General features: G+C 43.5%; 1 protein-coding gene and 1 long non-coding RNA gene across 12 annotated transcripts in view; both read left to right on the top strand.

The window, feature by feature from the left end:
- Window positions 1-27609, top strand: part of LOC135904590 (uncharacterized) — a 900492-nt gene that overhangs the window by 291331 nt on the left and 581552 nt on the right. The window lies entirely within an intron of this gene.
- LOC139059668 (uncharacterized) lies at window positions 9432-14117 on the top strand. 3 transcript variants are annotated; one of them, XR_011514297.1, is made up of 4 exons: window positions 9432-9646; window positions 10487-10578; window positions 11556-11674; window positions 13721-14117. It is a non-coding gene; the product is annotated as an uncharacterized lncRNA (long non-coding RNA). The 3 variants fall into 3 exon arrangements; XR_011514295.1 differs by having other exon boundaries at window positions 11547-11674; XR_011514296.1 differs by having other exon boundaries at window positions 10487-10585; window positions 11547-11674.

Below are 27609 nucleotides of genomic sequence, written 5' to 3'. Positions count from 1 at the left end.
GCACTTTTCCACTTTCGTTTTCTAATTTACACCCTTCTTTTGGTCAATTTGCAACAAAACATTAAGTTCCTTTTTTGTTCACTGGGGTCCCTTTCGAATCCTCTTTTTTCCTGAAGGAAGTTGGGTTTGTACCTTGCACGGTGCTTACGCTGGTGATTGTTTTGAATCAAGCAACACAGCGCAATTTTGGAGGGCACTATCTGTGAACGGAACTTGCTAGATAGCATGAGCCACAGTTTGCTCTCTGGAGATTTTGTTGTCTGCTGCGGCAAGCGACTTTCTATGGCTGTTAGTTTCATTCTTTGTCGCGGCAACCGCATTCTGCTCCGTCCACGTATCTCTGCGTCAGCGATAAGCGTCACGTCACGGCAGGTGCAAAAGAAATGAAATACTGGGTTCTTAAGCGCCAAAACCACGAACTGATTGCGAGGCATGCCGTAATGAAGTAATCTGTATAATTTTGACCCCTTAGGGCACTTAAAGGTGCGCCCAAATCTAATTACACGAGCGTTTTCGCATTTCGAAATGCGGCATCGGGAATGAACCCGTGATCTCGAGCAGAGCAGCTAAGCAGCGGCGGGTATGGCGCTGTTTGCGTATGTGCGTACTGCACATGTGGCTGCCGATATAGGTTCGCTGCGCTGAAGTTTTGAACGCACTATGGCGCGACCTGGTGGAAAACAAACACATCGGCTTGGTAGCGCAAGATCACATGGGAGGCCATGGACGTACGTGTCATATATCGATGCATTGAGCTAGGCTGTCACCGAGCAGTGGAAGTCTTTTCGCTTGCGATGTTCACGCGTTCAGGCTTCATTTATGCCCTTAATGGGCTGCCGAGTTACCACAAAATGTATCCGCATTCACTAGGAGTATTCTGTGCCCCTGATTGGCGAGAGGGCGCGCCTCGCTCTTTGACTAGCTGGGATAAGCGCGAGTGCAAGCAAAGTGGTCGAAATTCGGAAACCGTCACTGTAACCGTTTATTTTTAATTTTTTTTATCAAAGATGTCCCACCAAAGAATTGAGAGGTTCTGGAATTAGTGTCTTTAGTGAAGTGGCATTGGGTTCAGAACGACAATGTCTACTGCAACAAAACATGCTAAGTACATCACTGGAAGGTAATCGGCTGACGCAATACCGAGTCACTGTGGAGACTTTTGACATACTATTTAGGTTCTTCAAGGAAGATAAATAAGAAAATTAATGTGATCGAACAACGGCATCTGTGCCGCTTGTGGTATATAAGCGGTTTATTGCGCAACACAGATTCTACAAGAACTCAATCATGCGATTTACCGATAGTATCTTCTGGGACCTCTGCATCTGCTTTAGAGGCATTTTTGTGGCGTACCAACCAGTGGCAGCCAGCGTGAACATGTAGTGAAATTGGTCAGACTGCCAGTCACGATGCCGACTACGTAGCAGTTAATTTAGACACTTTATTAGATTAATTATTTGCATCATTGCTCGGAGGCCATGGTTGTCAGTTGCTGCGCCAAAGTGATCAGACACACGTAACGACACTTTATTGCAGCTTCAGCTCGTCTGACAGGAGGCAGACTCGAAGGGAGGTAGATCAGAGTAACTAGCAGATCAGACTGCTCCACGTGCGTATTCGAAACAGCATTTTCTCTTCTTTGTGAAGTACATTGCACGCCACAAAGCCGTCAGTGCAAGGAATATTCCCAAATTCTCACTGTACAGCAGCTCAGATGGACAAATATACCATGGCGCCATTTTTTCCTTAGCAAAGGTTTGGCTTTTGCACTGATCAAAACCGATAAACGCTGCATGTTTACCAGTGTCATTACTGTCTCACCTGCTCAGTGCAGCAGGTCCAAATAAAGGGGAAAAGGTGTTTTGTTGTTCCATTTTTTAACAAACGCTTTCATTTAAATTTTTTCGCCGTTTGCTATAGTCTTGGACGTGCCAGAAGATGGTTATTGGAAGTGCCAGAAAATGGTTATTTCACGACAGCCGAAGTGACAGTTCGAAGAGTTGAGGTGAAGTTTTGCAGCTCGGAACAAAGCAAGGACAGTTGAGAGACGCTGAAGGTGGGTTTCAGAAGTTCGAGCAAAAACGATTACGTCATTGAGATAACACAGATAGATGGTCCACTTCAAGCCTCGGAGCAGGGTGTCCATCAAGTTTGTACTTCTCTCCTGAACTTTTTCATTTCATGGAAACCACATGTAATCTTATGCGCATATGGAAAATGAAAACGTAATGCATTCAGGAAACAGCTGTCTCCCGACATATTCTGCAATGTACAGGTCTCTAGCGCAAGTGATAGTAACGTCTCCTTTTATTTTATGGAGTATGCCGGAGAATATAAATCAACTGTATTAAACTGAGGTTCGCAATGAGTTGCATTGAAATTCAGACGCATCGACGCGAATAACATCAGTTTTTATTCTAAGAATGGGCAGATGCAAATCCCATATATTGTATGAAAGCTTCCACTTGGTGGTTCTTGACACGTGATTGATGGAGAAATCGGCTTTCAGAGCTTCAAAGCAAAGCTTTATTGAACTTTGTCGAACGTTCATTTTCCTCTCTTACTCTACAACTCTGAACCAAAAAGTATGACGTAGCGGGCGATTCCACTATTCCTTACAAGTCTTTAGCTAGCGGCTTCTGTGACCAACCATGTTCTTATAAATAAGCCTCTGATACCGTAGGTCAAAGTTATAACTTATATAAGAGCGATTGGCGGCCACCTCTTCCGTGCATAAATGACAAAGAGAAATGTAGAAACAAAAGCAATGCCCTGGCCAAAATATTTCGAGGTATCTTGCTCCGAGCTTCAGGAAAAAGATCAGCCAATGCAGCAATCACCTGTCTAAAATATCCGACATGTTTATGAGAATACTGAGGTAGAATATGTACCTAAGATTTGCAGCAACGTATCGTCGCTGTGAAATGTTATTTTATTGTAGTCGGTCACGTGTTATCATGTTACCTACTACGCATCCCAAATTCATATGTTCTTTCTATGTCATGGAGATATTGTCATGAAAAAACAAGATTCTTCCATAACTCGTTTACCTTATTTCTTTTGCACCCTTTATAATCCTGAGCGAAGACTTCCCCTTGTACTTCAATAATTTTGGCACGAAAAAAAAACTTTGATAGCAGAGGTTATTTCACATGGCAACCCCGCAGTATTTAGGACACCTGTCTACTGCGCTCTATCAGTGTTACATATTAAGGCGATGTTACGCACGACTGTTTGAAATCTATTCTTGTCGAATTGAAATCATATCTTTACATACTACTTGCTTAGTACGTTGTTGGCGGACAGGCAATGTGGTGATGCTTATGTCACTTGGTCGCGTAAGTTAGCTTGTTAACGGTAGTCACTTTTAATAGTATTTCTTTTCGTTTTTTAATGCGGAATGGCGGGCGGGCGACAACAAGAGAAAAGCAGCTGCCCTCGCGGTGACTTCCACAGCCAATAGACATTTCGCAAAAACAAAACGAATTATGCTCTTTGACAACATAATGCTCATCTGCGAGTAAGCGGTTAACTGAAAGAAAGGAGAGGTCATAGAAAAAAGACTGGGCAAATACAATTCATGCTTGAGAAAGCGGCACCATAAAACTCAATATAACATACAAATATGGTCACAAGGACGAGAGATAGCAGAGACGTATAGTTAAATACCATCTTGAGAGAACAGCAATTAACAAAGGAATATGACTGAAGGGTACACGCGCGAGCATTCCAAACCATCGTCTTCTGCACTCCTCTGTGAAGCTCCTCCTTGGCGCATATATATTATGCGAAGCATATTACTGGAGCTCAACCCAGCTCCTCAGGCGCGGCGGTGTCGCCTTCAATACCACGTGACACCGTGACGTCACGACAGAGGAGAAACGGGGCTCCAACTCGCGCCGTCTCTCGCGGCGTCGCGGCGGTATATAAGCAGCTGCGCTTGCCTCTGCTAGACACTCACGAGGTGAGATGCCTCCTAGAGACAGAGCTGCTCATTGGAATGAGAAGCGAAGGTTGCGACGTGCTACAGAGACTGTTTCTAGGTGGCTTTGCTACGGTGCAGCGACTACGCGCCCCGCATCGGACGCGGTGAGCGTCGAGCAACGCAGCGTTCGGCGCGACAACGAAATGTGCGCCTGAGCAAGCGCCGCACGCCTGAGCCGACGCCGACGACACCGGCTTTTCTGCGACACGCGCTCCTTAACGCTATCGCGTTAAAATAAAGGCTAGTATGCTTCGCATCCTGGGCTTAACCTTAGCTAAGCCACAGCCAGTATTATATATATATATATATATATATATATATATATATATATATATATATATATATATATATATATATATATATATATTATATATATACGTGTGTGTGTGCGTGTGTGTGTGTGTGTGTGTGTGTGCGTGTGTGTGTGTGTGTGGGAACGAGGAGAAAAGGGAGAGCCAAGGGGCTCGATTTTTTTATACAAGCCAACACACTGACACCGAGGGCCACATAGGGGAAAATACTTGTACTTACTAATTAAAGAAATGATAAACTGATGAAAATTGAAGTGGATGAAAAAGGATCTTGCTGCATGTGGGGAACAATCCCACGTCGTGTCGTTCATTATAACTCTTCTCGTTCATTAACTAACGAGAGTCTCGAATCCGGCAACATTGATGCCTTCAGGTAGCATCTGCGAGTTTATTGACCAGTTGTCTTCACCAAAAAAGATCACCTACTTGGGACGCCTATGGCAAAAAGGATAGCAAGTCAAAACTTCGGTACGTGCCTTTCATAGTAAGACACCACCACTTAATACTGATCCTGACTTCATAATTAATACTCCATGCCATGAATCGATGCACTTGCATGGTGGTATACGTACTCGAATAATTACAGCAAGAAGCAGTCAAGTTATCGAGCACTTGCGCAGTAGCTTAGACGCATTGCGATAGGAAGCAAACGCAGACACAGACGATCCGGAATGTTCATCTTCAAACACAACTCCGACTGCAAAGTCTACTATACAGTTGCCGGAAGTTTCACTGGCTTTGCTGTAGACTTAGGGCGACAGCGTGCTAACTGAAGTCGTCTGGATGGAAAGAAATATACTAAAACTGAGGTTGATATTTGATATAGTCCAGGTGAGGGGGGGGAAGAAATTGTGAGTGGGCCAGGCATTGCTGGACACTCTCGTCTCGAATGAAGTTGAGAGAGAGATGGCTGAACTCACAGAGGGTTTCGCTTCCCGGGGGTATTAGCAGAAGAAGTGGTACGCTGCTGAAAATTGTCGGGCCTTACAATGATTTCATTATTTTCCTCTGGAGCAGTCAGCTCTGATTTAAACTAACACGGGGTGGCTTTTTTGTTTGGCATGCCGCACAAGCGTCTGCGTGATACAACTTTTCTTTCATTAACCTATAATTTGTGAATAATGAAACTTCGTGCGTAGCTTATCCTTGCAACTCAAACAACAATTAACGAGGCAATCAAAAAACAAACAAACACTGAAATGAGGTAATCCGAACCATGCAATTCAAATGAGATGGTGGCCATCCACTGTTTCAGGCCGCACTGCGCACATTGTTTTCCTGTTTCTGTTGCCTTTGCGCAAGAAGAGCGCCTGGTGTGCGTAACTGTTGCCGTATTCGCCACCATGGCATAAGTGCACTGTATATGCGTAATCTTGCAAAATAACCAGACCTAGGTATTTTGGAAAGCTTAGAATGAAGCAGGACTATATACCTTTAAACTGCGAGTGTTGGGTGATGAGCAGCAATTTTACAAAGGCACTGTTCCAGCTTTCTCACGATGCAGAGTTGTAAGTTCTTACTTTATTCATTCTTTATGCCTTCCGGCAAGTTCCCCCGAGTGAAAAAAACATTCTCGCTCATTCCCTTGCCAACCATTCCTTATCGCTTGCCCCTCATTTTTCGCCATTTTGCTTCATTTTTCGTAGAGGCAAAATTAGGTCAGCCAGATTCTTTGGGAAGTTTCATTCCTTTCTTGCTTTGTCGGTCTTCGGGCGAAGCACAAATAAGCCATTCAATGTAGTCACCTATTTCTGCTGCATCATCGCTTTCCGATGTGAACATAGGGCTGCCGTTGCTATCTTTTCTGGCGGCTCTTTTGCGCGTATAAGTGGCAAGAGAGCTACAGAAAGAGGTGAACTGCGGCTGCGTGAGGAATGTGGCTCGCTGCTCTCGTATGCATTGTTTTGATGTCGATGAAATCTGACTGTGATAGTAACGACAAAACTTCAGTTAAATTCAACTCACTGTGTGCAGGTAACGCGATGAGCCAATGTTCATGCTTAATCAAAGGGAGATGAAGCAACATTCGTCTCTGAAAGGTGAAGATTGATTTAATCAATCTCTTGTACCTCTCTGTTGCTACCACAGTTCTAATGAACCAGACTTACGCGACGCGCTGAGGACTGCTCGCTATGCTTCTTCCGGGTATAATCTGACTTATGTGTAATAATCCTAGCTCTGCCGGGACAAAAAGAATACTTGTATTTCATTATTCGCAGGTATATCGTGGTAGCACTGAATTAGAATTTCGGCAAGCTTCAAAGGAACGTACTGTCCGCAGAGTAATTAGAGGATAGTAATCCTGCTTTGCCATATAATAATTGGCAAATAGCAGTAAAGTATAAACAGCAATAACAAACGCAACCATATTCTTCCTGATTTTGCCCTGTCTTTAACGCTTCTTTAATAAGCAAGGCTTGGTTAGTGCTTGCTAGTTTCTGTCCTTTCGTCTCTGTTCCTATTCTTCGGGCTTCAACTCACTTGGGGATTTCTTATGCTGCTGCTTAAAAGTTAAATCTGTCGGACACTCGCCTGAGAGAAAAGGCACATCTGCGTTAACGTACTGCTATACGCCGTGAAGGTCTAGCCAGATCATAAATGTTGGTAGACATTCATTTGTAAGTAGGCGCAAAGAGAAATACATTGCGCGTATGCTGTTGCTCGTCCATCTATAGGTATGAAGGTTACACAGTTTTCATGAGAATTTAAAAGCCGACGTGTCAAAAAAAAAAAAAGCCTTCAAGCCAGGTTTGTTATGACGACATTCATTGGTGTGTGTCACATTGACACGATTCAGGGACCAAAAGCTTTGGTTTGGTAGCGCGTTATGTTTTGCCACTGGCAACACAGGGATTCCGCATAGTAAATTGTTCTGACGCACAAGCTGATAATTCTCTTTGTTATCGGGCGAAGTACGAATAATCCATTCAAAGTAGCCACCTATTTTGCTGTACAATCGCTTTCAGCAAAACGCATAGGGCTGCCGTTGTCAATTGTTATACACACTAAACATTTTTACACCCTTATGGGTGTTAATAGGGGTGCTTTCGGCATTTACACCCATGCCCACACCCTTCTAGCACCCTTTTCGGCCAAAGCACCCTATCACAAGGGTGGATACCACACATAAGGTGTGACTTTGCTCAAAGAAGGGTGTTAAATCGACGCCTGAAGGGTGTTGAACGTATTGATGCATAAATCTGAGTAACGTGTACACGTCCACGCATTGAGCAATGTGTGTATGTATTGCATTTTTAATGCGAAAGCGTTTCATGGCCTTTCAGGTAGGAAAGGTGGCGTTCTCCGCAACAACAATCCACACGGGACCCTGCTCATGCAAATCTTGTCATTTCCCTTGAAAGCATTCAGAAAGCACTCAGAACCGCGCCGCCCGTTTTATTCTCTCAAATTATTCACTTCATTCTAGCGTCACGTCCATGAAAAGAACACTAGGTGAACCTGACCTTTGGTTACGTCGCAAATACTTTCGTCTCTGTCTTTTTCATAGAATATGCTAATTTAACCCTTCTCGTGAAGAAAATCTTTTCACCACACCAAGTTCTCGTCTCGCATCGACCACCAATACAAAATTGATGTGCCATTCTTCCTTTTTGCCAAGAACAGCCACTGAATGCAACCGCCTTCCCGCCTCCACAGTCTCAATTTGCGACACCACTAATTCAAGGTCGCTGTTCAAATTATCTTATGGTTTGATTTTCTATTTTTGCGCTGCATTGCAATTATTGCATATTTTCACCACTTCTTTCTGTTGTGCCTACTAGGCCTTGAATGTATATAATAAATAAATAAAATGTGAAGTCATCACTGTCTTGTATGACGTCAGTAGTGATACAGAAGGTAGTAAATACAACAGCGTTAAGTATGAGCAATTATGGGTAAATAATGTGAAATAATGTGAATAAGGGTGGAATAAATTGCATTAAGGTTCGTACAAACTATAGCATGGTGGATTACGGGAGATTAAGGTAGAATTGTGAAGAACACGTGACAATGTATGAACTAACGTATCATGGTCACGTGACAATTGCAAGTGTAGATGCGTGAAGCGATTAAGTTTTCCCATTCCTAAGTGACTGTCGATATTTCTTCAAGGATTCTGATGTTACTGGCATGACGGCCACTCCAAAAATGTATCATCCAGAAAAAGAACGCCCTTTCACTTACAATTCCATTATCATTATTTTTCGTGCTCACAGGAATATTAACATGCAATTAAACACTTCTAGAAAAACTGCAGTAGCAGAGCGAAAACACGAGAGCAACTTGCGCAATTCTGCACTAATATTTCGGTGCCCTTAATAGCCCAACAAAAGTGGTGAAATGGAAGAAGCTGTTTGGATACATTGCTGAACAAACAGGGACGTGCTGTTGGACGAGCCTCTGCTGTACAATGGCACCAACGTACAATTTGCATGGTGAAACCATAAAGAAGACTTATAGGGGCGAGATCACGTTGGAAGTTCTCAAACCCGAATTTCCACGTACCTTGCCTAATTCATTCAGAGGTTTACTACGCTACTGATCTGCTTTCTAAGTGCATCCTCAAATACAGCTTGTAAGGCTGAGCCTATATATTAAGGGCTGGTGTCGTCAAAGCTGTAATTTCTTATCCAGAGCATATGCACTTGCAAACGCAGTCTTCAGTCTCCTCATGAATGTTTACGCGTCGCTGTCGTACGACCAAGATGTGAGCGTCTTTATCGAGCCATGATATCGCTGAATCTACGCTGTGACCTCGCAAAGTTGCTTCGTTCGGACGCAGCGAATAATCTAATCGCACCAGCAGAAGAGCGCCGATCGTCTCGCTCACGGTCCCGATTTGTGTACTGTACCCTCAGTGATGCAGCACAGACTGCGCCCCCCACCCCAAAATAAGATGCCCGGCACGAAACGTAGTAGCAACTACCCGCCTCACCGCTCTAGTTAGAGACCACAACGAAGCAGCAGCAAACAGGCGGCCATGCGAGCAAGCAAACCTGTCAGAATAAACGTTCAATTTGCGCGGCCGCCCCATGCCCAATGAAAAGCGACCGGAAGTGACGGCCGACGCTGTACCATCACTTCCGCGCGCGGCAGGACGGGAAGGCGGAAGCTGCGCCATCATGCTCGTTTTCGCGTGCGTTCGCGTTGCGCGTTGTGCGAAGTAATTTTAAACGTGTGATTAGTTTTGCGCGCGGGGTAGAAAAAGATGTGGCCCATGCTTTGTGTATTACTCGTGCCCCACTTCAAAGCAAAGCGTTCGTACGCACTGGAAGATGGATCCACGAAGGCTGAAACGAGAAGTTGCAACGTGCCCGGTCGGTAGTACTGGCAAGATGGAAACTTTCAGGCAAGTGCCCCTTTATTTGGTATTTGTTTTGTTCGCTTTAGAAATATCTCACTGTGATCTCGTAGCATAATTCATAATTCGCTAATGTAAGAGCAAGAGCAGCTGCACTCCTACTAGGGCAAGTTAACTACCTAGATCGCGTCCCGTGTGACTAATGTTTGTCAAATCTACATCGGGCGTGGTGCGCCTGCATAGTTACGCTTTGTTTCTCAGCGCTTGAACGTTCATTGATGTGATTCTCTTGTGCGTTCAGCGCGGCTGCTTGTAATACGGTCGTTCGCACTTCAGGTAAACGTGGTCGACCACGTTTGCGTCGCGTAGAAAAAGGACTGGCTTAGCCACCTTTCGAAGGAACCGGCGTGGTATTGGTTCTCCCTGATGCGGTCGCGTGCTGCTGTTGCTGCTTGCCGGACGCCTTCAGCATTTTTTCGGCTCGCTTTGTCTGTGCGTCTGCGCGTGCTCGCGCTCGGCTTGATTTGTGTGCGTGCGCTCGGCTCGCTGTGTGTGTGTGCGCGTGCGTGCGTGCGTGCGTGCGTGCGTGCGTTCAGTACATGCCGGTTTGTATGGGCCGGCGTGTTTGCGCGTGTCTAGTGCGTACGTGTTTTGTGAGTGTGTTGTCTGTGGGTCGCTGTGTGTGCGTGCACGTGTTAGCGTGTCTGCCTGCATGCATGTATGTGTGCTTGTTTGTGTTCATCAATGTGCGCGTGTGCGCTTTTGTGTCTGCGCTTTGAGAGTGCGTATACCTGTGTGTGCGTGTGGGTGCGTTTTGTGTGCGTGCGTATGTATTGCATGAGGCCAGTAGAGTTTTACTCGCAATGAAACTCTTCCGATTTGGTGCAGCGAGTGTTCCCGCCTGAAAGCCGAGTTTGGTTTCAAGCCACCCTGGACAACTGCTGTATGAGGCGCCGTTTCTCGGGAGGACCAGTGGGAAGGTGTCAAGTATACGCTTCGTCCTTTTTCCTCCCATGCCCTGATGAATCGATATCCTTGTTTTTTTATTGTGAAAGGAACGTTACATCCAGAGCATAAATAAATGATTAAGAAATCTGGTAGTGTATTTCGCCATTACAATAATTCCGATCTTAAAGACGTGGATTTCCTATTAGCCCACATTTCTTTTGATGCAGACAACCGCTGAAATTGTTAGCGGCAGGTTATTCGAGACGTTTTACGTATATAGCAGTTGTCTTCAGGAGCTTTAATGATTTTTGAAAATTTGAAGTGTTGTGCTTTAGAGGTATCATATACAAGCTTAAGGTCTCCGGGTAATTTGCATGCCCTTCGAGAGCTGTCGCCTACAGCCCTATTGAAATTCGCAACTACAGTTTGGAGCACTGGGGAAGCTAGAAGGCTTGTCCTGGCTCTCGAGAAAGTGTTTAAGCTGGAGGTGTAGGTTGAGGAGTTTGGGGTTGGTAACACAAAGGATTTTTTATGCCTTAGCAGTAGGAGTGACACAGGATAAAAAAAATATATGTGTGTCAAGCACAGGAAGCTGCTCATGTGGTAGAAGCATGTGTGTGCGTGTGTGTGTGTGCGCCCATGCATGCGTGCGTGTGTGTGAATTATCCTCAAAAGGGAGTGTGTGTGTAAGTGAGCTACTTCATTGCTGGTCTGTTTGCCAAGAATTGGCAAGAAAACACAATAATCAGTTTAACTTGAAATAATAAACTTCAAAGCATACTGGCGTACTGGCGACAGCAGCATACAAGCATGCAGCTGTGTGACAATCTTAATGCATGACTGCAACATCTGGAAGGAGGCTTGCTTCTTCAGTAAGCAGCACAAAGTCCATATTCTTGGCTTTTCTCGTGCAAACCAAAACGAGGCTCATTGCCAATGATCTTGTCTTTTGCTCTAATAGCATTTGTTTATCTTGTACTTAGAGCGTCGTTTCTCGCAGGTCATGCAGATGGTAGCAGCAATTTCACAATGCCCAGCCTTGGCGCCCCCCATCAAGAGCAAGCCACTTGCGTTCGCCTTCAGACAGATGGTTAATGTCTTCTTGAAAGCGGTTGAGAAGACAACATTGTAAGTAGATATAGTTGTGTAGTGTAATATAATAAGTCAAGTTATAATTTAAAACTCAGGCTCCTTGGCCGCCTAAGCTTGATATGATGTGCAGTTGTCTGTGGTTGTAAATATTGCCGATGGTACAGTGCATACTGCAGGTATGACTGCTGATCCAAAGTATACATTTGCATTTGCTTGATGGTCTTTCATAATGAGGATTTTCTTTGTGCAAGAATATCGCAGAATGCCGGGGCATTGTAGCATCATATTCTTTATTGTGCATTCACTGCTAATTTCGTATGACCTTCCTGCTACCAATTTATTTGCAGGAAAGGAATATTTGTTTACTCTCTGCAATGAGCTTGTTATTTGCTCATTGCATTACACTCTTCTACCTTTAATTTATTCCCATATAATTATCAAAACCTTAACATTTCAGCTGTTTTTATTTTGAATACAATATCAAAATCAAAATGCACCGGATTGCAATCTAGACTGCAAGGGATCTGAAGAAATTACAAGAAACCAGGACCTCTCGGGAGCGTTAAAAAAACGTTTCCGCAGGTAATGCGCCTAATTGTACTGAGCTAGCTGCTCACGAAAATTGCAAGCATATTTCATTTCACATAGTTTTGCAGGATATATAGCAGGCCTATCATAGTCTCTGAGCACAACCTTACCTCATTTGCATCATGAAAATGTCTCATGCTTAATTTGGGACAAGTTTTGAAAAATGAATGTATCATAATTTTGAAACTACACAAAGTATCGGTTGAGGCTAGACAGTTTTCAAACGACTTGACCATGTTGAACTTAGCCATTACAGGACGGAAAAAAACATGCACAGGAGCACTCATTCAATGAAATGTGATGCTTGTGGTTATTTTCCACATGCAAAATGTACTTTTAAGCGAGAGGGCAGGTAGCCAATTTACAACCATTGTGACTCATGCGGGTAGTAGCAACACAGGATGAGAAATGGTTGTGTCTGAGGTTCATTGAATATGTGAAAACTCATATACAGTACCCCCCCCCCCCCCCCTATGAGGGGTAACCGTGCAATATGGTTTGGGCAAGACGATTGTTCTAGGAGACAAGAAATTTCAGGCTCTAGTTGAGAGGCTACAGAAAGAAGGACCATGTAAATAGTCACAGATTAACATAAACTGCATTGGAGTGGCATCACAGTTTAGAGCATGAAGTGGGAGCATGAGGAAGGATCATAAGTTTAAATAAGGGAATACTACTTGTCAGTGCATTGCCAAGCTAAGCCATTGAAAGAAGGGGGCGTGCTCTAAGAAAAATAGTTGACAACACATGCTAAATTTTCGAGGAAAGTATGCCAAAATGCCAATTCTTACTAAATTAGTAAATAAGAAATACACGATAAATTTTAGGATGCAGAAAGTGTCTAATAAACTGCATTGGAGAGTTGGATATTGTTGGGCTGGATGCATGTATTGCAGGGCAAATGAGAATGCCAGTGGGGATTCCCTCATTTTCATTTTGTGTGCACTCTGTAAAACAATTCTCTTTGTCTCCTAGTGTAATAATGTTGTGTAAAAACAGTCATTTTTTAATGCCTTGTGCATTTCACTCTTAATGTGCCATATCCCGTAAGCTTCTCACCTGCAGTACTTATAAAGTGTAATGCAGATATATTGCAGATTTCATAATGTCAATTTTGTATTAAGGTCACATACACACTCTTGGACAAATGTCTGTTGTTGAGAGATGTCATTGGTAGTCTTTAAACTTTATTCACTCTTATTTTCTATGGTGAAAAGGCTACTGTAAATTTATGTTTTTGCTGCTGTATGTGCCTTGTGTTCACAATGACATAGTGGTTTAGCATTCACAGTAACATGCAATTCCTTAATTTGCAAAATAGAAACTTCTACCTTTCACTTGTCTTGCCCAGTTGCCTGAGCGGTGCATTCTGCCGTCACATTAATTAAGTTTGTTACTTTGAGGAGCTTGTTGCTTTATCAAATTTTCCGCAAAGTACATGTGTAATTGCACGGACTGAATTCTCATGATTCTCTTCTTATTTTGCTAATGCAGGATGCAAGATTCCAGCAATGCCATGCGCTGCATTTATTGGTCAAGATGCTCAGAGAATGGAGTCCCTGCACCTCGTGGTTAACCGTGAACATTTCTTTTTCTTTTGGAAAGCTAAAGGCCATTTGCTGCATCACTTGCATTTTTGCAGCTCAGATGTGTACTATATTTTTCTAATTTTGAATCAATATTGGCTGTTCAGTATAAAAAATGACGTACAGCGTGAAGGACAAGGACTGCGAGAGACACACTCTACTGACTTTCAACAATATTTTATTGCGTTGCCACATTGTGTGTGTATACACAGAGGGGTCATGCGCAGAAAATGAAAGCCAGCCACAAGGGGTGTTCTAACAGCAAGTCATTGTAAAAAGAACATGGTCACTTGAAAAAAAAAAACATCACAATTTCTATCTGTTTAGATACAAAATTTCACTAGGGGTCAGCGTGATAGAGGGGGCACTAACGCACACACTACCCAATTTTCTGGTGAAATCAGCTTCAATAATTTACCGGGTGAGCTGTGTCTCGCTAAAACTTCCGTATCTTAAAGAGGGGCATGCAGCCGCAGTCCCGGCAATGAATGCCCAAGTGGCCTTGAACAGTGTTAGTGACGTTGTTATAGTGCTCTCTTAAACGATCATTTAGGCGCCTGCCTGTCTGTCCCATATATTTACTGCCTCAAAATGGGAATTTGGGAAACCACATTCGTTGCACACATCGCAAAACGTTTTCTGTGCCCGGCAGAGCAACAACTCTGACGTGATTTAAGCACGTTTACACACTTACAGAGCCTTGCCAGCTTTTCCGGGGCTGAGAAAAGGACTGATTTCTGCAGGTTCCCTAATATTTTTTAGCCTATGGGAGACATCATGAACATACGGTAGCACTGCAAACCTGTGTCTTTCAACCGGCTGGTTCCTTGACCGAGCGCGCTCATCATGTTTTGTGCACTTCAGAAGCTGTTCCGCTATGGCTGAAATTAAGGCCAAAGGGTAGCCAACCCAAGAAAGGCAATCAGCCTGTGCACCAACGCTATGTTGCATCTCGTGTGAGCAAGATTTATTGAGGCTGTTAAGGAGGCAAAGCTTTACAATATCGCATTTGACTTTGTTGGACAGACAGGCAGGCGTCTGTCCAACAAACATGTTGGACAGACGCCTGCCAGGCGATGTGTTTAGGCAACACATTGCCTAAACAATCATTTAGGAGAGCACGATAACAACGTCCATAACACTGCTGAAGGCCACTTCGGCATCCATTGCTGGGACTGCGGCTGCGTGCCCCTCTTTGAAGGTACGGAAGCTTTAGCGAGACACGGGTCATCCGGGAAACTATAGAAGCAGATTTCACTAGAAAACTGGTTAGTGTGTGCATTAGTGACCCCTCTGTCGTGCTGACCCCTAGTGAAGTCTTGTATCTCAACAGATAGAAATTCTAATGTTTATTTTTTTCAAAGGACGATGTTCTTAATAGAGTCACTTGCTGTTAGACACCCCTTGTGACTCATATTCTGCGCATGCCCGCTTTTGTACAAATAGACGTGATGTGGCAACGTAATTAAATATTGTTGGAAGTCACCGCAGTCTGTCATCTCTCACAGTTCTTGTCATTCAAGCTGTACGTAATTTTATCTCATTAATTGCAAACTATCCTAAGAAACTACCCTTGTTCAGTATAATTATGTTTGATACGACCATTTGCTGGCAAATGTTAACAGTGTGATATTTAACTTGAACTTTTGCATGACTGCCTATGCCTGTGTTCTTTTAGTAACCAGAGTATGGCTAATTTATTAAACCATATTTGCTAATTTGCATGCTCACATGCTATAGCATGCCTTAATCTTGAATTACTGCATCTAAGTGCAAATAATTTAGAAATTTACTATGTATTTTAAAACACTGTCCGCATTTTGTGCTCAGCAAAATCGTTTAATCAACAGTGGTTTGTTTTTATCAGGCCTCCTACTGCACTTTGCACCCAGGCACTAGTAGATGTGGAATATGCACTCTTTTGATTTATAGTAAGAAAAGAACCTATTTTCAAACTACATATTGTATATGTACCAGTGCCTTAGAGTTACAAAACAAAAATTTATAGAAACTGGTATTGTAGTTAGAAAAACCGCTACACAGCACCTTTAGCCCAGAGAACTCTCGTTTCACAAAAGAGGACAAACTATGTAGGCACTAAAAAATTCTACGTATTTTTTGTGCTCAAGTAATCTTGTTGGAAATAGAAAATTAGCAATAAGGCTCCTGACATAAACCTCACTTAAAGCATGTCTATGCTTGGAAAGTATTGTTTCAGTCTGAAAAATGTTGGCCAGTTATGCTTTACATCGACTTTCGAAACTTTTCATAATGCTTTGCGATTACATTAGTGTACAAAATAACAGGTGTCTTTCTTGTGCGTTTGCTCTGCATTTCAATTGCTTCCCTAATTCACCTTTGCAATATGCCTTTTTTTAAGGCATCAAAACTTGAATTTTCGTTCACTGGAGCCTAATACTAAAAATTTATTCCTTTATGTGACCCAAAACACTGCGAATCAACCCAGGCTCTTTCAGTGCCGCTATACATAGTTTCTTCTCTAATAACAGATTTGATCAATACATATATTTTAGGTACCTTTGTGGGGAATGTACATGTTCTTGCACTTACCGATGTGTTTGGTGATTGTGCATGTTTATATTTCATGTGATTTATGTATATGTTGTACTCTGTATTGCAGCATGCAATAAATATATTTGCGTTTTCTTGAAAATGCAGCACATGTCTTGCCAGTCTGTGTTGCATGTTATTTGGATATGGAAATTGTGATAACCTTGGTGTTGATATACATGCTCAAAAGTGTCAAGTTTGCTAGGTTGTATTTGTGCAGCGAAGACAGGTTTTCCAATATACACCATGAATTACTAGTATGTAATGTGATCCACACGTATAGGTGTTGTGTATGCCAATCGAAGCTTCAAGGCCGGCTGTTCGACATTGCGTTTGGTAGCCGAACTTGAACCTTCTGGCACACGCAATAGTTGCGCGTGGATCGCTGTACATAGTAGTAATTGAAGGCGTGTACTGCCGAATCTGCCTTCCATACACGCTAGAAATAAAAGCGTGTACACCCTTCCAACACCCACACAGATGGGTGTTAATTTGGACGAGCACCCTTACACCCTAAATTTATTTTGCTGGACACCCTTCCTTTAGGGTGCTATAGTGGCACCCCAACTGTAGGGTGTAGACAACAGCACCCTTAGGGTGTTCGTCTGGCGACAAACTGATTTACACCCTTAAGGGTGTTAAAATGTTTAGTGTGTACTGACATTGCAGTCTTTTCTTCGGCGAAAAGCTTTCGTTGGCCCTCTAGCTCGTTTTCGTGGTCGTTGGTTAGTGGCCGGAGATTGTTGGTCGGAAGTCGTCGCCTTGCGCGGCACGTTTCTTACCCAGAGCCACTTGTTGCAGCGCTGTGATACACATGAGCCGTCCGTGCCGCCAAATATGCGCTGGTTAACAACTCTGTTTCTTACGTAATTATGCATTGAAACAACAAACACTACTAAGAGATACTCACTGCAAACGAATGCATGTCGCCAAGCACACTATTTCTTTATTAAAGCGAATAGCCTCTTTTTTTTTTTAAGCGTGCGGTTATGCGCTTACTGTGACAATAATCGCCGATGGTTCCTGGCCAAATTTCTAAAGCGAATAGCTTTCTTTAGCTCTTTCAGCCGTTTTGGTGGCTGTTCCGTGGTAGGTCGGTCGGTGGTGGTAGGTCAGTCGTCGGTGGTCTGATTCGGAAAGGAAAACTGGGGTGTTCACTTACATTGACAAGCATCGTCAATATTTTCTCTATATATTATTTTGTGATTTTGGGGGGTGTGCGCAACTCACGTAATGACTGCGATCGAAGAGTCTAACAACCAATATTATGCGTTAGGAAAGACACAATGACAGATATGGTGGAATACACCCTGTGAATAATAAAAAGGGCATGCCACATTAGAGATGCCTTTTGCTCGTTTATAACATTAGAACATAGCAGCTTGGAGGCTGTGTAGCGATATACGATTCTTCACTCTTTATGTACCGCGCGTCGTACTGCGAACGCCGCAGATGGCGCGAAGGCAATAGAAGCGATAAATATTTAATGCTGCAGGCAGCAAATAAAACAAGTTCCCAACCAGTTGCCTAATCCTTTCTCTATTTCTAGTGCAAGTGCCCTGGGCAGCGTATATATTCCGGCGTTGTCATTGGATTACATATTTTACAAGCCCCCCTGGTGGCCAGGCAATTATTCATGCTCTATTTGCGTGTCTCTGATGATGTATTGTAGTCTGGCCGCCAGTTATGATGAAATAAAAATGAGTAATGGACCCAGCTTCCGGGTACGCGACCAATCCAAACGAGTCGTAATTTTGTTTGCGGTCCAAAATACACGCAACTAGCTGGATCATCTGGCAACGCACGCATAGTCTGGATCTGAGTCAACATAAAGTGCAATCACATTGCTTTATATTTTACTCTGGTAGACACCATTTGATTTTGCTATAAGCACGAGGTCAGAAAAACCAGGCAACACAACACGATGTTGCTCCTAATAGAGTAAAATGAAGTGTTGCTTTTTATAGTTTTTCGGGGAAATACCGGTGTATGTAGAGGGCGCGGGCTACTGCTCTTCAGTGAAAAAGGATATTCTTTTTGTCACGTAGAAGTGCATTCGCATAATAAGCGCTCTCTCTTATGAGGCTGCTAAATCATCTTTTTTTTTCTTATAGAAGCTTCGCCTATAAATTTGTAAATGTATTTTGGCGTTGGTCGGTTCCTAACTACCATCAGTTGCACTTCGCTCCTCGAAGAGGCAGGACGTGTGTCGAGTGATCTCCTGAACAACACTTTGCAATGTAGTGAGCTTGGTTTGAGTCATGGATCCGGGACCTCAAAGAGAGGTGACGTAATGCTAACGTTTTTCTTTCGCATTTACCACTAAATCTCCACTGCGTTCTTCTTCTTGACTAATATACTGCATCCAGCTGACCATATTACCGGCCGGCATATGCATGATCCTGCTCTCCGGTAATTTAATATTACGCGATTTCATCACACTGTTCCGGATTTCAAGATTCCGGCCCAAGAATTGGATAACATTCAATGACCTAAACAAGGGGAGCCTAATATGCATGCAGGAGTTTCCTGCATGTTTAATATGCACGCGTTCAATAGAAGAACAATATGCAGAAGGCAAGGTTTATGTTCAATAGCCTGGCAATCGTATTCAAATTCATGATCACCAGTCAGCCTCAGGAGTAGGTTCACGAGTGTGTTCATCTAGGTCAATCATTCACAGGAGACCGTGATCATGACTAGGATATTTAAACAAGAATAACAATAAGGTGGAATTCTTACGGCAGGCATTGCCAAATCCTCACTTGAGGCTTTCCACTGCCATAAAAAAGAAAAGTGCACAATCATTGCATTATACCGGCGCTGGCACATGGGGCATAAACTTGGGAGGTTAACAAAGAAGCTCGAGAATAAGTTAATTATCGCAAAAAGCGCGATTGTGCAGAAAATCTTAGGCGCAACGTTAACTGACAGGAAGAGAGCGTGAATATGGAAGCAGATAGCGATAGCCGATATTCTAGCTGCCAGCAAAAACACTGGAGCTTGGCAGGCCATGTAATGGATGGAGCAGGTAGCTGGTGGGCCATTAGAGCTACAGAATGGGTGCCGACGGAACGGAGGCGCTGTCCAGGACGGCCAAAAATTAAGTGGTGTGTTGAAATTAGGAAATTTGCACGCACGAGTTTGGATCAGCTACCGCAAGAAAGGGGTAAATGGAGATGGCTGGGAGAGGCCTTCGTCCTGCAGTGAACACAAAGGAAGGATGATGATGATGCTGACGACGTCGATGATTATGATGATGTTGATGATGATAATGACGACGATTATGATGCTGTTGATGATGATGATGATGAAATACGGAATACACAACATGAACCATCGAAGCGTTAAGGACAATGAACTCTTCCATCGTCTGCTCGATACCATACGTGCACCTACGTTTGTCGAGGCCAGAGTTAGAGGGAGACAAGGACATGGCGTGTCCGGGCCTTGTTTCTGCAAGTGTGCGTGCGGTCGCTGTGAAAATGCGTCGCCACCAGAGTCTTTGACATGACACTATGTTCTTTTAATTAATGAAGCTATCGCGACCAGTCTGGAGAAGGGCGCCACGCTTTATTGCCAGAATTTAAAACTGAAAAAGTTCACTCTAGCCGTATGCTATCATTCATACTTCGTGAAAGCATTCCTCGTAGGCATGGAAAGCTAATGCAATAGTAAATTTAGCCTTCCAAATTGTTGTCTACACTCCTTTGAAGTGAGAGCTGAGTGTGCGTGTTTACGTTAATTTGTTAATTCATTCCTATTCCCTCTCGACCGCCTCCTGGGCTGAAGTTTTGTGTTGTTTTACTGATTAGTTAGACTGGCTTAATATACTAGGCGTGTACATACTAGGGAAGAACGTGGGCTCTTAGCATGTCCCCCATGTGTCTGTCATTCCTGTGATGAAAGTACATTTCTAGAACATTTATTTATAAAATTCGGAGGAACAAAATTGTAAGAACCACAACGTCAACTTTGCTGGAATTTCCAAGCCGTCCTTTCCTTTGTTGCTAACGAATTGGCTTTTAGCCACAGGAATGTTTGTGATGCCTCTTACAATTTTTTGTGCGATACCAAAACAACTGAATGCTAAAATTTTCTGTTTCATGTTCCCTTTGTAATTCACTATTTTATATCGTGTAATATCTAGACGCAATAGCTTAATATCTATACCAGATTCATTTTGTTTCCAGGAGCTCCAATTACCAGCTGCCGCTTTGATTGAAACTATATTTCTCAAAATAAGTAGTTATTGAGTACTTGCACCGCCAAATTTATGGTTAATCCCCAACAGTATGTTGAGCCAGGTTACTGATGACGAACAGCAACAGTGCATGCATATACGTGCATCTGTAATATGGGCATTTAGGTTTAACGCAGTGAGCAATTGGAGCAATTGCTTTATGAATTAGTTTCGATTCAGGGGGCACATATGGAACACTGTCACGACTACCACAAAACACCTTTATCAAGAAAATTTCATTCACAGCTAAATTCACATCTTATTACGTCCACAGTTCTGGAAACTTATGGAGGATCAAACTGATTCTCCCCATTATTCTCTTGCGCATCACAGTGCCTCGAGGGTTTGCTTTATTTTTGTGTTCGCACGTGCGTGTGTGCGTTACACACAAAGTAACAGAGAGGCGCCTTCGTAACCAAGTGGGTACTGGTTACCTGTAAAGACGTTTTTATTCCTTTCTCAAAAACACAAACAGTGAGTTTCGAACCGCGTTTGGAGTGCAGTAGAGTACGCATTTAGGCCGGTTGGTTTATGATTACGGGCAGAAAACAGTGCTAAACAACAGGACCAAGAGAGGGGCACAGATCATAGCGCTTACTAACAACCAAGTGTCTTTATTCTTTCATTCAGCATATATATACTCTACCATTATCACGGAGCACAAAAAACAACAGAAATTCAGCATGCGCCGATGCAATAAATTTTAATCAATGATATAGAAAGGCTATCTCCTTCGGGAGGAGCGAAATAGAGGGGAAGCTTACACAAGCTTCGTCGCTGTTACGCAGGTGAACGGCTTCACATTCGATCCATTATTCATGTGAGCAGGCAAACACTTTATTGAAGATTGATGCATTCTTTGGTGTAGAGCTCATTTGTTTTATTCAAGGAGCGGTTTGTTGTTCAAGAAGCGTGCCGCTTAGAACTTACCTTGTAAGCTGCAAGATAAAAAAATCGAAAGTTACAGAATACCTTCGACGCTTCATTGTGTTTTATGAGCGCAAGAAAAACGGCAATGCGAACGTTGACATCAAACTGGCGTCAAAGTCGTCATGATCATTCCACGTCTCGTACCAAACTATGCGAGCATCTATCTACATAGTCGAGATTTATCTTACGACTAATATTTCAAATCAATGACGAGCATTCTGTGACTCTGCTTTCAAAATGAATTTCTAAACAATTAGACATATACACTCTGAAGCCACGCGTTCACGAAGTTCACGCATTCTCAAGCGTTAAGGCTTACATAATTTGTCAGTTAAATATATTGCACAATTTTACGTGCTAACAACGAGCTGTTTTTGTAACCAAAAGGGATAAGCGAAATGCAAATAATGCCTAAACTAATTAAAACATCATATCTTAAGAGAATAGGGGAGGTAAAGTCTACAAGTTGTTGCTGTATATGTTTGCCAGTCTCACTGTCTTTTTTGCATATCGTTCTTTGACGCGTTTGACTGTACGAGGAGAGAACTCGGAAGTGTCATCTGTCGTTACTGAGGTCACGCCTACTATTTAATACAAACTCCATGGTACAAATTTCCGTGGTAAGCTTCTTGCGTGGTTCCAGGATTGCTTCAAGGGCCGTTGCATGGCTTTACACATTGTAGATGTGCCAAAAGGAAGCGTTTCTCAATATTACACTGGAAATGAAAGAGAAAAATATTTCCTTTCATGAACATTTCTCCAACTTACGGGGCTCCGCATAACAGGTTTGCGAAAATTACGTTGGAGTAACTAAGCGTGTTGACTAATCGAATGCTCATAACAGCGTTTCGCAGTAATTGGATCGACAGAATGAAAAAGTTTGTGAAGCCTAGGATGTTTTTCTCTTTATTCTAGCCCGGTTAAAAAAGCTTTACTTTATAGTTAACTCTCTGAGTCTGTTCTTCGCTAGAACTTAGACAACGATCACAGTTTTACTTGATACCGTTTCAGAAACTACTAACGCTGCATGTAAGTAGTTATCGTAGCATCAATGAGCCCGCTAAGTAATAGATAAAGAGATAAATGTGAGTGATGACATGGAAACAATGAATCTTTCGAGGTATTGTTCTTGTCTCTCACTGCATTCCACGACTACAGTTTTTAAACCCCGATTTTATCCGTACTCCTTTTCTCATTATTCCATTTAGTACACCGTGCCTAGAAGTTCTTGAATTTACTTACCTAGCAGTTTTTACTTTTAGCAATCTAAAGTTCCAGGTGAAGGCTACGGAATTATTTTTTATTTCGGAACTTTGTACAAAGGCATGAACTATTAAATATGCAAATGTAGGCAAGTTTCGATGTACATCAATAGTTCTCGATGGTTGGTCTCATAGGGGCAAAAATCATAGTCTGGTGGTCTAGTGGGGTGAAGGCCCACTGTTTGCAGGTAGTGCCATCGTATCTAGTTTATGCAAGCACATGTGCACAAACGGTGTTTGCTTGTAACCGCGGGCAATTGAGTTGGTAAATATGGGCAGGTACTCCCAAATCACCCTTGGAGGTGTTGTGGCCAGGCGTAAGTGACCGATTAGGTGAATGTCGACCCCACACGGAGTCTGCGCAACACCATCTCCACAACACCGCCAGAAAGTTGGATAAAATGTCATATTTTCAAATGCCGGGGCAAATGTAGGCTGATTCACCGTAAATAAATTTCTTAAAAATTTCTAGGACATCAACTTGAAAAAAGAATTCATTCATAGTCCAAAGCTAACTTTCACATGACGGTTCCTTACTTCGACGAAGAAATGGTGGCTGGGAGTTCTCTACGACAAAGGCCGTAACACCTAAAAAGCCTCAGTAGTGCCTACTATTAGGTGTTTAAACGCCAGCTGTATTGATGGTCCAGTTTGCGAAATCGCTGACTTAACGGTGATATTTCACAAGTGTCCAGGTTTTATTATTCAGTGCAGCTAAAAACAAGATAACTGTAGATGAACAGACTTCGCGAAAGCGAATTGGCTGTTTCTTTAATCTGTTTACGCTGCACATGCTGTGAAAAAGAAAAAAAAACAGACAATGAAAAGAAAGCCGTCCCTAGGAAATTACGGTAACTCCAACGACGCTGCAGTACCATGGAGCGTCCCAGTTTATTATTCTCGACTGTCCTGCTGCAGAATAACGAGTCTCGAGGGACGAAGTGTGGGAAAAAAAATGCATGCAGGTACACGCACTGTGGAAATTTACGTAAGCGTAGCTTTCTGTGCTGTTAGCTTTCATTCACGATAATTAGCGGTGATGTTGACAGCGAATTCTTAATGTCTTCAGTGTTTAGGCCAAGACCAGAGTGGTGAGATGATGATAAACATTACCCTGCGTGTACGATTGCTGTTTGTCTGCGTAGTACACAGAGGAGACAGCGAGACGTGTTTGCTTGAGGCACAGCGGGCACAGAAGTGTTGATTTGACGGTCGACCGCTTCCGTAATGTCGCCTGAACTCTACAGTGTATTAATGCAGATTTGCGTCTGGACGCTGTGGGTCAGTTGTCCGTCTGACAAAAATAAAATAGAAATAGCAAAAACGTACTGTATCGTACCTTGAGCTCAAGTTCATCCAGCTTGCCCGGAACCATTGTCATGTCTAGCAGTAGCATTTCCTCGCCATCTCAAGTCACATTTGGGCTTTCCCACCCTCCCCCATGTATGGTAAATTCGAACGAAGAATGACAATGCTGTCATTCACTCGTTTCGTGACTTCGTCCCTACTGCCAATCTTCTGCCCCCTCTTTGTACTTCCTCTCTTCCATTCTACCTCCCCTCTGAACAGTTGCACGTTAGTACAAAGGTTGGTAGAACGGTAGTACAAACTAGTTTCTCTCGTCGCCTTTCATATCTGCCACGTTCCAGCCATATATATGCACGCTCTGAATTACCTGCAGAAGCGGCGTGCAAGACAGCCACAGCAGCAGCATCACCAGTGAAAAAGTTGAAGAAAGAGACAAATAAAGCGTGGCTGTAATAAAACGAAAAATGCGAATTTATCGTGCGCGAGTTGTAGCGAAAAAAAGAACCACTGATATAGAGCTAGCTGGTATCTTCAGGCAAAGCAATCAAAAGAACGATTGTCGGCTGGGTCACGAATGAACCCTCTTCTTCTTGCTAGGAGCAGCCGCGTGTCATCTTCAGATCCCATTTATAGGGAGTCATTCCCTGTCTACCTCGTCGCTTTTTCCGTACACAATACTCCCTTGAGCCCAAATAATTAAGAAAAAAGCAAGGAGAAAGCAACAAAAGAAGCAAATGCCCGTGGTTTCGCCATTGCCAAGAAAACGCGCCTGCGTGCATCTCTGCCGTAGAACTGCTATGTCGCGCAATGGAACGGATGGCACGCTGCGAAGCAGAGACCGCAATGAGTTTCCCTCTCCAAACTAAGGGAAGCCTTTTGAGCAGCCCTTTTCCGAACACAGGCTGGCATGAGAAAGCATTAGATAAGGCGTTCCGAAGCCATAAAGGCTCGCATGCCAACGCGGAGGTAATGGAAGGAAAACAGCGACGACACTGCTCTCCTAACACAAACGTCAAGTAGCTGCAAGGTGGAAGAGATCGAGGCGATAGGCGGAACCATTTCGGAGCCATAGTCGGCCTAATGCAAGAGCACCTACCTAATTGTGGTTCCTCAAAGAACAGCACAAGGAAATCGAGGGGTTAACCCGCATTTGCCTCGGGGGTCCTGTTATTCATGCCTCAGTATGGGCCTCGCTTTGGGCCTTCTCTACCACAATCCGCTGGCTGCGTCCGCAGCGGTATACTGTGTATGGAACAAGGTAAACAAATGAGTCGGCATTGTGGATTCTTTCTTACTGGCCACACTCAAGACGCCTGCTAGAGTTCATCGTCTTTGTAGCCCTCAGCCTCCAAGATGTCGATCAATGGCCTATACAGCACCACCTCGTGCGCTGTGGTTTGTGTTGGTGCAACATATCTTTGTGGTCACGTGTGTCACGTGAGGGGTGCAGCGGTGGCGTAGAGGTAGAACACCCGCCTCGCGTGCAAGATGTCCGTGGTTCGAATCCCGGTGCCGGAAATTTTTCACCGGATTAAAAAAAAAACCAATCCGCATGTTGATAAAATTGCATAAACAGGCCTGGAGTGTGGCCTGATCCCGGTGACCAGAACCGGTAACGCACTCCCTCACCAGAGCAGGATTGGCCACCCTGGTGCAGTACATGGCCACAACCTCCTATATGAACAACACAATCAAACCCCGGCCCTCAGTCCCCAGCAGCTGCGAAGCAACTGACCACGGCGGCGGTCAGACCTGCGACGCTGCAGAGGTTGCTAAGAATCACTGGCTCCGGGCAGGCCGCCATTTGAATATGAACCTGGCAACGTTTAACGCTAGAACGTTATCTAGTGAGGCGAGTCTAGCAGTGCTATTGGAGGAATTAGAGGGCAGTAAATGGGATATAATAGGGCTCAGTGAAGTTAGGAGGCCAAAAGAAGCATATACAGTACTAAAAAGCGGGCACGTCCTGTGCTACCGGGGCTTAGCAAAGAGAAGGGAACTAGGCGTCGGATTCCTGATTAATAAGAATATAGCTGGTAACATACAGGAATTCTATAGCATTAACGAGAGGGTGGCAGGTCTTGTTGTGAAACTTAATAAGAGATACAAAATGAAAATTGTACAGGTCTACGCCCCTACATCCAGTCATGATGACCAGGAAGTCGAAAGCTTCTATGAAGACGTGGAATCGGCGATGGGTGGAGTGAAAACTAAATACACTATACTAATGGGTGACTTTAATGCCAAGGTAGGCAAAAAGCAGGCTGGAGACAAGGCAGTGGGGGAATATGGCATAGGCACTAGGAATATCAGGGGGGAGTTATTAGTAGAGTTTGCGGAACAGAATAATATGAGGATAATGAATACCTTCTTCCGCAAGCGGGATAGCCGAAAGTGGACGTGGAGGGGCCCGAATGGCGAGACTAGAAATGAAATAGACTTCATACTCTGCGCTAACCCTGGCATCATACAAGATGTGGACGTGCTCGGCAAGGTGCGCTGCAGTGACCACACGATGGTAAGAACTCGAATTAGCCTAGACCTGAGAAGGGAACGGAAGAAACTGGTACATAAGAAGCCGATCAATGAGTTAGCAGTAAGAGGGAAAATAGAGGAATTCCAGATCAAGCTTCAGAACAGGTATTCGGCTTTAACTCAGGAAGAGGACCTTAGTGTTGAAGCAATGAACGACAATCTTGTGGACATCATTAAGGAGTGTGCAATGGAAGTCGGTGGTAACTCCGTTAGGCAGGATACCAGTAAACTATCGCAGGAGACGAAAGATCTCACCAAGAAACGCCAATGTATGAAAGCCTCTAACCCTACAGCTAGAATAGAACTGGCAGAACTTTCGAAATTAATCAACAAGCGTAAGACAGCTGACATAAGGAAGTATAATATGGATAGAATTGAACATGCTCTCAGGAACGGAGGAAGCCTAAAAACAGTGAAGAAGAAACTAGGAATTGGCAAGAATCAGATGTATGCGTTAAGAGACAAAGCCGGCAATATCATTACTAATATGGATGAGATAGTACAAGTGGCTGAGGAGTTCTATAGAGATTTATACAGTACCAGTGCCACCCACGACAATAATGAAAGAGAAAATAGTCTAGAGGAATTCGAAATCCCACAAGTAACGCCGGAAGAAGTAAAGAAAGCCTTGTGAGATATGCAAAGGGGGAAGGCAGCTGGGGAGGATCAGGTAACAGCAGATTTACTGAAGGATGGTGGGCAGATTGTTCTAGAGAAACTGGCCACCCTATATACCCAATGCCGCATAACGTCGAGCGTACCGGAATCTTGGAAAAACGCTAACATAATCCTAATCCATAAGAAAGGGGACGCCAAAGACTTGAAAAATTATAGACCGATCAGCTTACTGTCCGTTGCCCAGAAACTATTTACTAAGGTAATCGCAAATAGAATCAGGAACACCTTAGACTTCTGTCAAGCAAAGGACCAGGCAGGATTCCGTAAAGG

The sequence above is a fragment of the Dermacentor albipictus genome, chromosome 4, assembly GCF_038994185.2.
Source record: "Dermacentor albipictus isolate Rhodes 1998 colony chromosome 4, USDA_Dalb.pri_finalv2, whole genome shotgun sequence".
NCBI classification, from domain to species: domain Eukaryota; kingdom Metazoa; phylum Arthropoda; class Arachnida; order Ixodida; family Ixodidae; genus Dermacentor; species Dermacentor albipictus.
Note: the sequence above shows the minus strand (reverse complement) of the source record. Positions and strands in the feature narration are given on the sequence as shown.